Source organism: Podarcis gaigeae, assembly GCF_964106915.1.
Source record: "Podarcis gaigeae genome assembly, chromosome: 4".
NCBI lineage: Eukaryota > Metazoa > Chordata > Lepidosauria > Squamata > Lacertidae > Podarcis > Podarcis gaigeae.
Window position 1 is genome coordinate 28571020 of NC_139677.1, and position 17501 is coordinate 28588520.

General features: G+C 43.5%; 1 long non-coding RNA gene across 6 annotated transcripts in view; it reads right to left on the reverse strand.

The window, feature by feature from the left end:
* LOC310842998 overlaps positions 1-17501 on the reverse strand; it is a 346703-nt gene that overhangs the window by 116825 nt on the left and 212377 nt on the right. Inside the window, exon 5 of one of the 6 annotated variants that reach the window (XR_014563432.1) lies at positions 2399-2500. The exons of the other annotated variants lie outside the window; for them this stretch is intronic. This is a non-coding gene — a long non-coding RNA (uncharacterized lncRNA). The remainder of the gene's footprint in view (positions 1-2398; positions 2501-17501) is intronic. 6 annotated transcript variants of the gene reach the window in all.

The window sequence follows — 17501 nt, forward strand, 5'->3', positions numbered from 1 at the left end:
TCTAATAACAGTACGCTGACATACCCTGACACTGGGAATTCCTACAGGGTTTAAATAATTGTACAAAGGGCAATAATACCTGTCACATCATGGTGTGCAGGCAAACCCTGAAGATGCACATTTTTTTGCAGTATTTTCTGTACTAATTTGCCACATATTGTGCACTTCACATGTGTTTAATTTACACACATTTCAATTTCGATACCCTGGATTCCTCCCCCCCCCCCTCGCCCAAATTACTTTGGCTTCCCCCTTTTCCCCATTTGCCTGAAGAGAACACAGAAAGGAACAAATTCAAACTGAACCCACTGGCAGTAATACCAGGTAAAATTTGCTGTAACAAGTCATTATTAAATTGAATCTGTGGTTCTAGTTTTATCTCATGTAGGTAAGAGTGCAGAGCTTTCCTTTCCAAAAACAGTAAGAAGCAAGAAATATGAGTACTGGTTAGCTTGCCTCCAACTGAAATGAACAGGGAAACTTTTCTGCACAGGGAGAGCTGCATTTGCCCATTGGTTCTCCCAGAATAAAATCAAGGAAGTGAATTGTGGAACCTTAAATACTACCAAATCTATTACAGAATAAGCTTTCACAGACAGTAATTTGGCAAAACAGTGTTTCACTGGACGACTTGCTAAGGGTAGATGAGCCCATTGCTGGTTAACATTGTCACAGTCTTACTCTGAGAATGCTCAGACTTCCCTAGATGACAAGGGAAAGTTTATCATCAGAAACAGGATTTTTGATGTAGATTCTCAGGAAAATGTACTTGCCAGCCAATTCTAAGCATTTTCTCCCTTGGTTTAAGTTCATTAAAGAGATACTGATATTTTCAACAAGAGATTCCAGAGCTTAACTTTTGTTGCCCTTAGAAAAGCTTTCTTTCATTTCCAAACAATGTACAGTGGTACTTCGGGTTACATACACTTCAGGTTACATACGCTTCAGGTTACAGACTCCGCTAACCCAGAAATAGTGCTTCAGGTTAAGAACTTTGCTTCAGGATGAGAGCAGAAATCATGCTCCGGTGGCACGGCGGCAGCGGGAGGCCCCATTAGCTAAAGTGGTGCTTCAGGTGAAGAACAGTTTCAGGTTAAGAACGGACCTCCAGAACGAATTAAGTACTTAACCCGAGGTACCACTGTATTCAGCTTCTTTGGAGGGAAAGCATAAAGGGATTCCCTGTGCACAGCAGACATGTGATTCTGTGTCCTTGTGGTACCCAGGAGGCTTTGTCCCTTGTATAGAGATCTCAGATCTCATTTTTGGGAGACGTCTTGAGAGCAAGTGCTGGTTGGACCAGATCTGTTGGCAGCCCACTATAAAACTGTTTCAAAATGGTTGCCAACTTTACAGTAGCAGCTAAAAAAACCCCCTAAATTTTCTAAAGATGTCTGCTGTGGATGGCAAGGAGGGCCATCGGCAGTAGTATTTTGATGCTATTGTTAATCTTGGTTTGTATTGATAATTATTAGTGTCATCTACTATTAGAGTTGTTATCAGTGCTATGTTTTGTCCCTGTTTGTCCCTGTTTCCTTTGTATTTGTCCTAGCATATGTCTAGGTTTGCTACTGTTTTGTGTTTGCAGGTACTATAAATTTGCATTTCAGCATTTTGCAATGGCCGTTGTGCCACAGACAAAATTGTCAATTACATTCATGCTAAAACGTATGCAAAATAAGCACAATGATAATTCACAACAGCAGTAACTGAAAATGATACAATTTTTCCCTAGGATTGCTATGTTAATTAATACCTGTAGCAAGGGGGAAAGGCATTATCTCAATTTAACCCAGAGGTGATAGAATTGAACTTTGATTAGTCTGTCCCCCCACTTGTTCCTTTGTTAAAAAATAGGCGCATTCAGGTCAGCAAGGGAGGCTGAGCTGTTCTCCTGCTAGTTTTTGAATATTGTGTTTCCTAATGTTAGATTTGTGTCTAGATTTGTATTCTGGTATCATTATTATTTTGCATAGAGCCTGGCCTGTTTGTCTTATGGAGAATGCAAAAGGGCATTGTTGACTGAAGATGACATAGTGTTGAAAGATGCTTTGGCTGACATCATTAGCTAATAATTATGTTCCCAGAGTACAGACAGTCATAGAATTGGTATCTGGGTTGTTGCAGGGACTGGTCGCTACGTCCATGTCTCTGTTGCTGCTGCTAAGTATCAGTTTTAGATGCTCAGTTTTAGACACACAAGGACTAGCCTACCACATAGTTTAAATCACTAAATCAGGATACTAATCATACAGATAAATCACTCAGTGGAATGATGGCATAAGTGGGGGGTTTTTAATATGATAATGAGAGGTAAAGCTATGTTTTAAATCAGGGATTAGGAACCTCAGGCCCAGAGGCTGAATGTGGCCCTCTAAATACCTATATCTGGCCATACCTTCTCATCTCCAGGCTAGCCTTCTCACCAGCCCTGCTCCACACCCTCCTTCAGTGATTTTGCCTGGCTGGAATATGTCTTTCAATTGTGCCTCTTACTCCCCTGGATTAAAGACAGAGAGGAGAACATGTGTAGGAAACCGCAGACTTCTGCATGGCTGAAATACAGCCTACCAAGCAAAACTTAGTCTCACATGTTACTCCAACCATTTTTTCTCAGGCCACCTCCACCAATGTCACGTGGCCCCAAGACGTTTGCCCACAAAACAATATGTCCAAAATCTTAGACTAATTAGATAGAATATATACATTTTGTGCGAGCAGCGAAACCCAGAGGTAACCCTTCCCGGTACTTCCGGGTCACCACGGGACGTAACCTGAAAGAACATAACATGAAGCAGACGTAACATGAGGTATGACTATACATTTAAAGCAGTACCATACCATTTTATGGGCTTCCCCCCTACCCAACAAATTCTGGGAACTGTTGTTTGTTAAGGGGACCGAGAGCTATTAGGAGACACACACATAGGCGCCGACTCCATGGGGCCTGAGGGGGCCCGAGCCCCCTCAAAAATTCGTTTGGGGGGCTCCGCCCCCCCAATAATTTAAGAAAATTATTAGTTATATTATCCTTTGTAAAATCACAAAATTATGTTGGTATTTTTTATTTTCCTTGTTTGACGATAGTTACCTTTTAAAATACATTCAGTAATGAGTTAAAACAAATAATTATTACGGTAGTAAAAGAGGCAGCGCGAGTAGTTTTGCTCGGTGCGTGCGACTGGCCCAGCCCCTCTTTCCTTTTCCTCTCTTCTGCTCTCCCGCTGGGCGCCTGAGGGAGAGTTACTTAGCGGTTCTGAGGAGCCGCTGTTGTTTCGGCAGGGGGAAAACTGCCGCCCGCGAACCGCCGAGCTCCCTCACTCTTTCCAGCCTCTTTCTCTCTCGCTCGCTATGGCCAAGGAGGAGAAGAAGCCCTTCAGCCAGTCTATGACCGAGTGGCGGAGGTTCATCTACAACCGCCAACAGCGGCGAGTTCCTGGGGCGAACGGCCAAGAGCTGGGGTGAGGAGGGCGAGCGAGCGAGCGCGGGGAAGAAGGGAGGGGAGGGGGCGGCCGGCACGAGGGGCGGTGGGAGGCGAGGCGCAGCGGGCACTTGCCTTGCCCACCACGCATCTCTCTCCTTCTCGGTCTCTCTCCCTCCCTCAGCTGGCGAGGGGGCCACGAGGCGGGCGGCAGCAGCAGCAACGGGCCGGGAGCGGCTCTTAGAAAACTTCCCAGGGCAGGACCCCGGTATGGGCCCCCCCCAATATTTTTTATAAGTCGGCGCCCCTGGACACACACCACCTCCCAGCACTACCATTTGCAGACTTCCCTGGGAAGAGAGCTTGGTTGTTAACCCACTCTACAAACTGTAGCTCTGTGAAGGAGGATGGCATCTCCTAACAATTCCCAGCACCCTTAACCAGCTACTGTTCCCAGGATTCTTGTGGGAAGCCACGATTATTTAAAGTGGTATTACGTTGCTTTAAATGTATACTGTAAGTGGGGTCTGAGGCAGTGCCAGTGCAGTTGCTAGCATGCTGGGTAAATGTGAGAAACATAGGTACAAATCTCCAGTAAGCTATGAAATGGCAGGTGGGAGATCATTCCACTGCGCATTTCTTCATTCCACACCATATGGGTGGAGAAACCCACAGCGTAATCATGTCAAGACATGGAGTAAATTGTACTAGACATTGAGGCAGGTCCTTGAGGAACTAGACCCAGTGCTGCCATATTCAGACCCATTTTTCTTATAGCATGCAATTGCACTCACTAGGTAGTCTTGAGCAAGTCAGTATCTCACACAGCCTAATTTACCTCACGGCGCATGGGGGGGCGGGCGGTTGTCATGTGAAAGCACTGGTCCAAGCAGGCTATAAAAGCAACAAACTCGCTTGACCTTTTTTAAAATAATAAGAATAATAATGGAAACTTCCATCATAATAGGAAGACCAAATGCAAGGTAAAATAGAACTCCGTTATCTGTTTCTTATTTCCAGCTTTTCTGTATGAGGATTATTTGTTTGTTTGTTTGTTTCCAAACTGAAAAACGCCACTGGCAATCGTTTAAAATAAATGTAGGTTTCCAGCAAACACAGCAATGCTTAAAAAAGAGAGAGAGAGAGTTTCTCTACAACAGCAGTTTTTTAGAACTGACATTTGACCAGGTTCTGTTTTTCAACTGAGTTGTCACACTGCCTTGCATGCGGGTTAATCCCCCATTGTGCCCATCTAGGCCACTGAAAAGAATGATGTCAATAACAAATATGCAATTGCTGATAAAGCTCATCTCTACTAGAACACCCCTGAGAGGCATTGTTGAATGCTGACGGGCTTTTACCAAGGCAAAAATGCTGAATGTCAGCTTTAAGAAAGAACTGGGATTCGAGCTTGTTATTGGACTCCCCTCCCCCATCCTTCCCAGATTTAGACAGATGTAGTTTTTGCCTTTCCTCCTTAATAACCTTGATGCACTGACCTTTGTTTGCTTTTTAGCCTTTTTACCGGAAACAAGATACTGTGTGTTGTTGGTTTGTATGCATGACAAACTCTGTCACTGATGAGAAGATTCATCAGCTATAATAAATACAAGTCTGGAGTATGGGCGGTAGACCTGGAAACAGTAAAACCCAAAGCACTATAGGCTTCTTTTACATCCTCTCCCTGAATGGCAAAGGATTAATGAAAAGATGTAAGCACTCTGATCTTTTCTGGCAGTACTATGGTAATAATCAATTAACCTTGGGAGATCAAATTGACAGGGCTTAAGTGTGAAGTTATTCAAAATGCCAGATTATCTGTGCAGATGGATGCACTTGTTGTAACCCTGAAGAGGAAACAGATATTTTGTCCTAAACCTAAGTTCTTCAAACAGTTTTATGGAGTGATCCTAAGCACACTGATTTGGAGCAAATCTCTACTGAAATCCATGCAAATATTTTCAGGTAATGGATTTAAGGCTGGGAAATTCCAGAGAGGTTGCCTTGATGGTCTGTTTTAGCAAATATATATATATGTCTTGTGGCACCTTAAAGGTAAAGGTAAAGGGACCCCTGACCATTAGGTCCAGTCGTGGCTGACTCTGGGGTTGCGGCGCTCATCTCGCTTTATTGGCCAAGGGAGCCGGCATACAGTTTCCGGGTCATGTAGCCAGCATGACTAAGCCACTTCTGGCGAACCAGAGCAGCGCACGGAAATGCTGTTTACCTTCCTGCCGAAGTGGTACCTATTTATCTACTTGCACTTTGACGTGCTTTCAAACTGCTAGGTTGGCAGGAGCAGGGACTGACCAATGGGAGCTCACCACATCACGGGGATCTGACCAGCAAGTCCTAGGCTCTGTGGTTTAACCCACAGGCACCTTAAAGAATAACAAATATCCATTGTGGATCCCACTTTGCTAGATGTGTGAATTGATGTCTTATGCTTGTGGTTTATATAGGCACAAGGTTGTGATCCTATACACTCTTACCTGGGAGTAGGTCAGTTGAGCTTACTTCTAAGTAGACATGCATAGAATTGCACTGCAAGTCTCTTAAACTAGGGAGCTATGTGCATTTAGGTACTGAAACCCACCCACTTACAAGAGAGTGAATTCCACAGATGAATTCTATCACAGAACAGGCCCTATTTTGGGTCACTGCTTTCCCTGCAGATCTGAATACACAGGCAGGGTGATCTTGCATGAGGCATTCCTTCAAGTATCCTGGATCCAAGTAATTTAGGGCTTAAACATTAAGGTCAACACCTTAAATTGCACTACTAAACATATACCGTAAGTAGCCAGTGCGACATATTCAAAATCAGTATGGTATGACTCCTCCTCACTGCCTCTAGTGGTAGCATTTTGCATCTGCTGCAATTTCCAGACCAACTTAAAGTATCACGAACAGTAATCTTTTACAGAGATTACCAAAGCATGGATAACTATGGCTGGATTATCCCGATCCAGAAATGCCCAAAGTTGATGAACTACCTAGAGTTGTGTCATTGAAGTCACCTGGGCCTTCAGTGATCATGTAGCATCCCCAAGCTACATTCCTGATCCTTCAAAGGAAGTGTAACCCCATCTAGAACAGGCTGCTTCTCAAAATCCCAGACATAAAAGCTCCCTGTGCTTCCTCCATCTTGTCAGGGTTCATCTTCAACCTATTGGCCCTCATCCAGCCCACCAGTGCCTCCAGCACCTGCACTGCTTTATCTGATCGCAATCAATATAAGGAACAGAACTGAGTGTAAATGGCACATTACTCCAGATCCTTTAATGACCTCTCGCATCAGCTTCATATAGATGTAAAAGAGCACAGGAGATAAGGTGGAGATCCCACAGCACAACTGCCATGGGGCTGAGCAGAAGTTCCCCAAACCTACTTTATGGAAATGGCCCTGAAAAGACATCCTACTCTGCAGCATTGCGTATAGGTTGAAGAGCATCCAGCAGACTACCAGGAGCACAGGAATGAGTAGAGACCTCTGGAGACAAGTCTTGCAAGCCCTTTCTGATCATGGAACACAACTAATCATGGAACGCTCATGCCCCAAGAGAGCGTCTGTTCCATAGGCAATCTGACAGTAAGAGCTCCATAGGCAATCTGACAGTAAGAGCTGTTCGACAGTGGAATTTGCTGCCAAGGAGTGTGGTGGAGTCTCCTTCTTTGGAGGTCTTTAAGCAGAGGCTTGACAACCATATGTCAGGAGTGCTCTGATGGTGTTTCCTGCTTGGCTGGGGGTTGGACTCGATGGCCCTTGTGGTCTCTTCCAACTCTATGATTCTATGATTCAATCCATTTCCCCCCCATGTGCAGATTGTAGACTATACTGTTCTTTGCATACAAACATGGACTCTTTTTTAAAAGAATAAAAATCCTTTCCCAAAGTAGTTGGGAAATCCAGGTAGTTGGCCCTCCAGTCAGATGGTTTAACATCTCTACGTTTACTTGCAAGCTTCAGTAATTCCAATCACTGCCTTGAATCTCAATTAATTAAGGTAACATCTAGACTTGTCGCTCTTCATTTAATTTGTTTTTTCCTTCAAAGTCCCATTACTAAGCCTCATGCACTTCTACACACACAAGTATGGAGGCACATACCATCAGGAAGGTGTCTCGTGTAATCCCTATCGAAATCAATGGAAGCTGGGTGAAAATCCCATCCATTTCACTGGGTCTTGTGTGAAGAACCTCTCTTTGATTTGCGACCCAGTTCAGATTTTTCTCCTTCCCTTTATCGACCTCCCAAATCTGTCCGTCTGCTGACTGAAACAGCTGCCTAACATTGTTTCATGGTAGGCATGTCTTCATGAAGCTGACTTTCTATTGCAAGATTTTGAGGCAGAGTAGCTTGTACTTGTATTCTTGTGGTAAAAATTACTAATCCACATGAATGACTTGTCACATGATTAACATTACACCATGTTAAGACATTTGTAGCACATTCGTGTCTACTCAGAACAAAGTGAGCCCTATTGAGTTCAATGGATCTTACTCCCATTGAAATGGGTATAGGATTGCAGGTTTCGTTGTTTTCTTCTAATACAGGGATGGGAAAAATTTGGCTCTCCAGATGTTGACAGATTACATCTCCCACCACAACTCCCAACTGTTCCCTGTGCTACTGGGACTGATGGAGCTGAGGTCCAGCAACATATAGAAAGCCACAGGTTTCCCCACCTCCCCCGTACTTTAATTTCACAGTCAGGTAGACTGTTCTTAACAATTTTTCATAGCTGTTTCATTTTGAGGATCACCTGATTAATCCACAAATCTGCACCTTAGTCCTGTAAAACAGGCACAGTGGTGGCAAGATTCTAAACCCTTGAATAAGGGATGCAGTGAAGTAAATTGCCAGAGAATTATTAATGAAAGAAAAATAATGCTTAAAACAATAGGCATATTAAGCAAGAAAAATATATATCACACCATTCTACCCAAAGAATAACCAAAAATCTGCATTTAGGGTGAATGAATATGCCCTTTATGCAGCTGCTTGGGTTTATATAATTTATTTTGCTTCCAATATGAAGGTTGAGAAATGATTTGCAACTTGGGACAATTTTAGGTAAGGAAAGTGGCAGGTGTAACAGAAGGGGAGAAGGAGGCCGATGAAATATTTCCAGGTTTTACTCCAAGGATTAAATGGTGGTAATTTTACCTTATCAGTGACATGAAAGTGTAAAAATGTTTTCTCAGTCTGGCTATAATAAACAAAGATAGTGTTTGTTCCCAGTGCAGTCCACACTAGGAACTCCAATCAGTGCCTGTACTGCTGATGCAAGGATAGTTATCCTGTGTGTGTGTGTGTGTGTGTGTGTGTGTGTGTGTGATACCAATAGAATTGGCTGTTTCTTCCTTCGTTGTACAAGAGATGGAGACCGAGTGTAGAATAAAACAAGAGGCCTGCAACAGTCTGCCAGTTCCCACATCCTCATTACTGTGAGATCCAATCACTACATTATGATGGCAATCATTTCTCTCTCTCTCGAGACCCTACCCTGCTCAGACGTCAAACTTTTAGCAATGGAATTCTTTCCCCTCTTTCAACCACCTTCCCCAAAGATCTGCACATTGTTCCTTTGTACGTGCGTGGCTATGTTTTATGAAACACCTCAATGTACAAAATTTGGAGCCTTTGCAGAGAGAACATTTTTTGTTGTTGTTGTTGCTTTTTTTAAGAGGCCGATTTCCCCTTATTTTGAATTTGAGGGGGGGAGAAGCATTATATTTTACCTTCACAATACTTTTGGAATGGCTGAATATAGTGCAGCCTCGTTGCCCATATGCCATTCAGCTTCTGTCTGTCTTTTTGTTTACACTGGGAACACAATGGAAACCATAGTCCTTCCAATGCATCATTTATAAGTGTATTCTACCTCTGAATGTACAGACAGAACCGGCTGTGTGAATGAGCTCTGTGAATATTGCCAAGACACTGTGCTTTGTTCAGCATTATTCTTCACAATAGATACCACACTTTGGAAGTAATTTTTAAAAGGGAATCAAAATAGTGGTACTTTTAGCCTTTGTTTCTTTTATACCACACTGCATTCTCTGTCTCTCATTCAGCTGCTTCTATTATACTGACAAATTAAATAAACCACTCCATAGCTAAAGAGGTTTGGGCAGGCTGGGCTTGATACACTAGGCACTGGGGAAGTTGCACTAAACATTTATGCCGGGTTTTTTAAGCTCAGGGGGAAAAATTTTTGATCAACTAACATTAAAGCTTCTTTCTCTTTTTTCCCCTTTTTCTTTTTTTTGGGGGGGAGGGTGCAAAATTAAAAGGAGTACTTCAAAAATGTTGAGTTGATCTTCAGAACCAAGAGGTCTGGCATCTGGAGTCTTGAAAAGCTATGTGTGCAGGTAATGAGCTTGAGTTTTGCTTTTGATCTCTTTTCTTTCCCCCCACCCTCCCTACTTCCTCATCTCCCCTTCCCAAGTGTTCAGCCTGCTAGAAATTCTCGTGTGTGTATTGGAGGGGGGGGTGTTCCTTCTTCTGGCAAGGAACATGGAATGCAAGACGCACCATCCTCCACTGCAAGCTGAAACGGATGAGCTGCTTCTTTAGGTACAGACAGGCTTCTTTAAAAAAAAAGTGCCGCAAAAGTTTCAGCCGGACCCAGAGCTTCAAACCCCCACCACCACCCCGAACCAGCTCCTTCCATTTTTCCTCTGCTCCTCCATCCGCTGTGGGCACTTCTGTTTGCTGGGGTAACTTTTATTCGTTGACTGTAAGCAAAGAGGAAGGCGAGAGGATATTTTGGGGGGGGCGCGAGGGGGGCGGCCGCTCATTTTCCTCCCAATTTCTTTGCATTTTCTCTTTCATTTAAAGGGTTTGATTCTCGGAGCTGCTGAAGTCCGAGGTGGCAGAGCGTCGGAATTTCCCCTAGCATTTGGCCATTAGGCTGGGATTCAAACAGAACAGATTGTGGGGTTTGGGGGGGGGGGGACGGTTGGCAAGGAAAACCCGATCGCCTTCTCTCTGGGATGTGTGAAATGGCGTGTGTGTGTGTTTGCCAATAAGTTTGCAAAGGAACTTATTGGCTGTGTGTGTGTGTGTGAATATATACAACCAGAAAAATGTACCAGATTAGTAATCAGCCATTGGTGCGCGGTCACGCCTGCAAGTTGAACACCCCCCCCCCTCTAAAGTCGTCGCGCCGGAAGAGAAGGGGAAGGAGGGGGGGTGTTGTTTATCACGGAATAACTGGGCACTGGGGGGGGGCTTTCCACCCGCTGCGTCACTGCCATTAAATTTCCAAGCGTGAGCCTCTCTATCGTCGGTGCCCTCGCCCCCCCCCCGCCGCCGCCCCACAAACCCCACTTTAAGCAAGCCGAAGAGGGTGAAGAGAAAAGGCTGGAGGAGGAATTGTTGGGCTCACAGAAGCCTCCAGGTTTCTCCAGGCAACTGAACTCCGAGGGGGGGGGGGGAGAGATGAAGATGGAGATATAGCTATATAAAATAAAATATAATGACAGTGTCCTAAGAAAGCTTTGAAGATGGCAGGCGACGAATGAGACAAGCTTCATTGGAAATGCAAGGAGGGGCGAGCGGGGGGGCGCGCGCGCTGGTCCAGCAGAGATGCCCCCTCTGGCTTCTGAGTCAAGAGAGCACGGCAGGCAAAGGGGAATATTGAGCCAAAGCAGTTTGAAGAAAACCATCAGGGCTCATCTTTTATTACTAAAGGAAGGGAGACCTTTTTTTGAGGGAAGGGGGGGGAAGCAGCTCAGGTGATTTCTCTCCCTCTCCTGTATTGTCTACAAACATCTGGAATTTGCCCCAAGGGAAATGCAACTGCTTTATAGTTCTTGTTATTATTATTAGTGGGTAGTAATAATTAATAAAGTAAATAATGCTCTGCCTTTTTTTTTTTAAAGCACTCTCCCTCTCCCTATCCATAAAATGTCTCTTAGGTCCCCGGGGAGAAAAGAATGGGGCCGAGGGGCTCTGTGAGGGAAAAGCTGAAGGTCAGGGTTACCCACTGTGGCATGACTTTTAAGCTAAAGAGGGTTTTATGTCTCTTGTTGCCATGTCGAGTCTCATTTGGGCTGTATTATTCCAGAGGGGCTGGGCCTGCTCGTGACAGGAGAGGGGTTAAATGAGATTACAAGCTTTAGAGGTTGTCAGCAGCCACTGCTGCCTGGGGATGTTAAATCGTGATTTAATGGTCAGCTTTATCTCTATAGTATCAGAGGGAATCCGTTGTTTTCAGCAACTTAATTGGCACTGGGTTTTCAGGAGACTTCTGGTGGTGGCGGGTTGTTGTTGTTTTTTCCCCGACTAGGTGGTGGAGCTCAGTTGTTTTTCAATACTGAATTATTTAAAGTGGCACAGTGCAAACTGGGAGGTTTCAGGGTTTGGGCAGTGAGGGAGTCTGGAGTTGATTGGGGAAATAGATAAATGTGGCTTATGCTTCATCTTACTTCTGCGAAGGGAGACCTGCCTACAAATGTAATGGGGAAGGGGGGAGAAATTCCCTTTTGTATTGCAGCGGGGCAGCAGTTGTACCTTCCCAAATAAGCTACCATCTAATTGCCTGTCCCTTTCCCCAACCTTTACTCCTTAAAAAGAATTTCTAAAGCTCCAAGTTTGGACTGACTCAGTTCGGGGCTTAAAAATAGACTCATATTTGAAGACTAACTGAACTGATTTTTAATGGGCTCTGGAGCAGACCAGATAGCCCTGGTTTGTTTTCTGAAATGGTGTCATGGATCAAACCTGCCTGGATACCATATCCTCCGGAAGACACGCTGCACATGTTCAGAGGCATTCTTTTCCTATATTTTATGACCTCGCATGCCCCGATGCTGTGCCTTTTGCACTGAGGTCAAGCCCCAAAGCTAAGCCCTACTTTAAATTAAGCCATGGGAGAGAGAGATTCCATTGCTGCGACCCCATGTGTTGTAATATATTGATCTTTGTTATGCTATATTATAAAATTGTTTAAAGTCTATCTTCATCAGGTCACGACGTGGAACATTTAGGGGAGAGTTCACATGGTATTCTAATTGACTGATTTGCAAGTTTAGAAGATAGGTATACTCTTAGTCTAGTATCTTTGGATGCTGTTCTCACAGCCACAGATCCTACAGATCTTAAAGGCCCTAACTACTCACTAGGTTCAAATGAGTATAAAGCAGGAGTAGGCAAACTAAGGCCCAGGGGCCAGATCCGGCTCAATCGCCTTCTCAAACCGGTCCAGGAATCAGTGTGTTTTCACATGAGTAGAATGTGTCCTTTTATTTAAAATGCATCTCTGGGTTATTTGTGGGGCATAGGAATATGTTCATTTCCCTCCACAAAATATAGTCCGGCCCACCACATGGTTTGAGGGATGGTGGACCGGCCCCCCGCTGAAAAAGGTTGCTGACCCCTGGTATAAAGAAACGCCAATGTCTATGTTTAAAAAAAGGGGTAGGGAAGGAACAGCTGTGGTAGGAGGGAGCAATTCTGAGTAAAGGAATAGCAGGGGGAAAGGGAAATGTAATGCTTTCCCACAAAATACTTATGAACTTCAAATTACCGCCCGCCCCCCAATGCCTGTGCAAACACATGTCAGGATACCCCTGCAAGGAGGGCAATTTTAAGCATGTTAAAATGGTCAGTAGGAAAAGAGTGAAGACCCACCCTCATTCTCAGCTCACAGCAGCTTTCTCCCCAAAGCTGCTGTTCTTTGCTCCATAGAATGCCACAAGCTCCACTGACTGTAACAAGGCTAATTCCCAGCATGGCTGACAGGGGAGAGAAGGGAAAGGGAGATTAAGGTGGGGGACAGGAAAGTCCCAGGCCACTGCAACCTTTATGAAAGATATATGCACACATATTGAAGGGCACCCCCTCCCTCCCGCTCCCTCGCTGTATTTTATGAATGAAAGGATGAGATGTGTGGGATTGGCCTAAAGGAGTAATCTGACTCCCTTAAAATACAACCAAACAGCTATGAATTAAAGGGGGGGGGGAGGTTAAAAAAAAATGCACTTCCTATCAAGATTCAGATGCAGTGTGCAGTCTGTGTTATGAAGAAGCGCAGTTGCAGCATTCTTCCTATGCTGAGGCTCAGAGGGAGGAGCAGAATTAATGGTTGTGTGTGTTTAATGGGGGGGGGGTGGATACATAGAAAACCTGCACAGAGGGCAAAGAGAAAGAGAAAGAGAACGTGCTTTGTATGAAGCCAGGCATCGTATGCATTGTCTGTGTGGGAGTTAAGGGTCAGTCTGGAAAGTTCAGGATTAGTAAATTTAATATCCTGTCAAAATTCTTATGATAATGAATCCTGGCTGGCCTTCCTGGCTCAGTTGGCACAGCCGCTTTGATGCTGCGGCTCATGAGATAGTACTGCTAATTTATGAACAAGAAATTGCGCTGCATTGGCATGAGCTGAGCTGGTCAGATGAGAGGCTTGTTGATGGCCCTTTAATTTTGGTTTGAAGTTTGAGTGTGAGGTTGCTCGCTGAGCAAGGAAACACACAGGAGATATGAAGCATTTAATGTGATCTCCCAGGCACTGGAAGAGGCTGGTGAAGATATTTCTAGCTTTCTTTAAAATACTATGACTAAAATAATATAGGAAAATGAGCTTACACACACACACTCCCCCTGCTAGTCTTCCCTTCATTACATAACATAGGGACATTGGGCAGCAGAGTCAGTCATCTGGGGCTGCATTTAGCCACATGATTATTCTAAAAGTGCAAAACTGAGTTATAATTACATAACTATTTATTTACTTAAATGTCCCACCCCACTCTTGGAAAAGTAATAATAATAATAATTCCAGGGCAGCTAACATCACGTTATTAGAATACACATAGACTGATAGCTGCTATTGGCCACTTTTTCTTTTTTAAAAAAAAACCATAGCTAAAATTATGTATCTTTCATAATATACAAAGTCTCCAAACCAAAGTGCTGTCCTGACTTCCTTTCCTCTTTTCTGCATTCTACATACAGACTGGATCTAAGCCTGGAAGTTCTGATCTTTGATAAAGTGAAACTACATAAGACTGTAATTCTGCAGTGACACTGAACCATCATAAGAAGGGTTAATGAGAGAATCCAGCCCTACCACCAGGAGCAGCAAGGTGGCTGCCTTAGGCAGCAGATTTCGGGTGTCCTTCCAATAATTTTGAAGGAAAATGTCGCCAATCCAGTTTAAATTCTTGAATTGCAGTGCTTCATCAGCCAGCCATCTTTTTTTTAGAAAACGCACTGAGTGTTTATTCCTTTATTGTAAATGGAGCCTTAAACTGTCTGCTGAGAAGTAAGTCCCATTGTATTCAATGGCGCTGACTCCCACACAGGTAACTGGGTAAAGACTAGGCAGTGCTACACTGCATTCCTAAGCATTTTTACTCAGAACTAAGTCCCAATGAGTTCAATAGGATCTACTCTCTGGTATGTTCCTGGTCATTCTCACAGTTTCCATGCTGCTGCTGCTGCTGCTGCTGATGATGATGATGATGATGATGATATCCCGCCTTTTCCCCAGACAGTGGCTCAAGACAACTTACAGCTAAAATTTCATTTCATTCCATTTATCTGTTGACGGTATACATGATTCCTTCCCTCACACATTTTTTTTTTCTTTACAGCAATTCTTTGAGGTAGGTTAGACTGAGGGGTTGTAATGGGCTCAAGGTGACCAGTTTATATGTGTATGTGTCATATATGTGTGCGGCGAGATCAAACATGGGAGAAGCTTCTGTCCCTATTTCAGATAAACGTTGGAGAGTTGCTATAAAGAAGCAGGCAAGCAACACCATTGTAGTCGAGCCAAAGGGAATGGGTTCAGACTGCAGACTAACCTGGGAGTAAGTTCAATTTACCGTATTTTTTGCTCTATAAGACCCACTTTTTCCCTCCTAAAAAGTAAGGGGAAATGTGTGTGCGTCTTATGGAGCGAATGCAGGCTGCGCAGCTATCCCAGAAGCCAGAACAACAGGAGGGATTGCTGCTTTCACTGTGCAGTGATTCCTCTTGCTGTTCTGGCTTCTGAAATTCAGAATATTTTTTTTCTTCTTTTCCTCCTCCAAAAGCTAGGTGTGTCTTGTGGTCTGGTGCGTCGTATTGAGCGAAAAATACAGTGATTTGGTGGGATTTACTTCTGGGGGGGGGGGACCTGCATTAAACTAAGCTGTTAGCACACTCACTTTGGGGTGTAAGTTCCACTGATTTTACTGCAGCACTGGATTTAGGGCGGTGTGGGTGATTTCCCCCTCAGGGCACCTAGCCAAAAAAAATATTTTTTTTTTTAAAGCCCACCTATATTTATACAGGTACTAACGGAGAAGATCCATAAAATAGCTGTACCAAAAGGAATTTTTGCAAAGATAAGAAATAATTAGGGAGTGGGGTGCCAAATTTCATCCTTGTTCAGGAAGCCTTATTAACCGAAATCTGCCCCTGTTTACTGGGACCTGCTTCAAAATAAGTATGCATAGGATTGGGCTGTTTTTTGGGGGGACGGCAAATTCACCTGCCTTGCAGCTCTGCATGTTTGTTCAGAGGTAAGTCCCATATTGGCAATAATAGTCGCTGTCATCATTAACAAAGAGAAAGAGAAACAGCAAGCGATAGTATTTCTCAACCTTTATATTTCCAACATGGCTCTTCCAACCCACCCCCCTACCCCCATCCCACCCAATAAGTTTAATATGTAAGTCAAGGGTGTGGGAGAGCAATCCTTGCTAACAAATAAGGTTGCAACACATTACAAATTGCTGTGGCTCTTGCTGTCCTGATTTGGTAGTTTCCAAAGCCACTGATATAATGTAAAAAAATACTGTTCCTAACTGAGAAATAAAGCGACAAAATAAAAAAGGAAAGTTCCTGTGCACTTTGTTCAAGGTTCTGCACCTCTCTAAGCAGCTGTCACATCCGTACATTATGGTACATTGAATCTGAATGAGGCTCTCCACATCAAAACCTTGCATCCATTATGATATCATCTCCTGCTCTAAGCTGTAATGCTTATTAATTCTGCACCCATACTCTCCAAGCTTCAGCAAATGTATTCCATCAGCCTAGCATTTAATTTAATTAGTACAGCTGGGCTCTCATTCTCCTTTCTGTGTCAGAGGTATTGTCAGCACGTTCTGCTATAACACAATTACTGATTGCTTTTAGATAGGCAGAAATATGATTAGGGTATTGGGTGACTGTATCATAAGCCTTATTAGATTCATTTGAAATCTGGAGATAAATAGGAAACTTTTATTTGCAGTGTAATGAGATTATGCTTATTAGGCCAAGGCCTCACAACCTTTTGCAAAGAACATAGTGTATTCCTAGGATTATACTCTGGAACCACACTTTTGCTCACAGCCTCTGAGCAATTTCTCTATGGCTTTGAGATTTAACTGTTGTGGCTCTGTGCACATTTGAAGATTGTTGTCTCTCTCTCTCTCTCTCTCTCAGCAGCTTTCCCCCCTTCTGGCAGATAATCTGCAACTTTCATTATGTACAAAGAAGCTCTTCTTTAAATAAATAAATCAATAAATAAAACACCAAGGAGTTCCAATAAGACATTTTGTTTGCTTGGAACTGACAAATAAAAGGTATTGGGGACACCCCTGAATTCATGCAACGTACAGAAACGTGGTATGTGTTTTTAAGTGTATGATCCAGCGCGGGCTAGGAGAAGTTGGGGAAATACATACCTTGATCCTGTAGCCGTTCTTCAAGACTAGCCAAATAAATCCATGTTAAAATGTCTGTGCTTTTATAGTATCTGCACATGAGCCTTTCTGCGCAATGCATATTTAATTCAAAGTTTGCTGGGGTAAACAATTCACCATCCCTGTGCTGTTTTATATAGTTATTTTTTAAAAAAAACACCACTCTCATTTGGTCCATTATAATGCCTCTCATTTTGCAAATTTTTGAAATTTTAAGCAGGGAATATATTACCGCAATCCGTTTTTGTAAGGATTCCGAATTCTAATCATCTTAGGTACCAGTGGCACCCATGCAAAGCTTGAGAAGTACACAAATTTTAACAGTAACTATAATACATTTTGTTCTTTGACTTCAGTGGGGCTCATGCATGAATACCCTAAGTGCAAT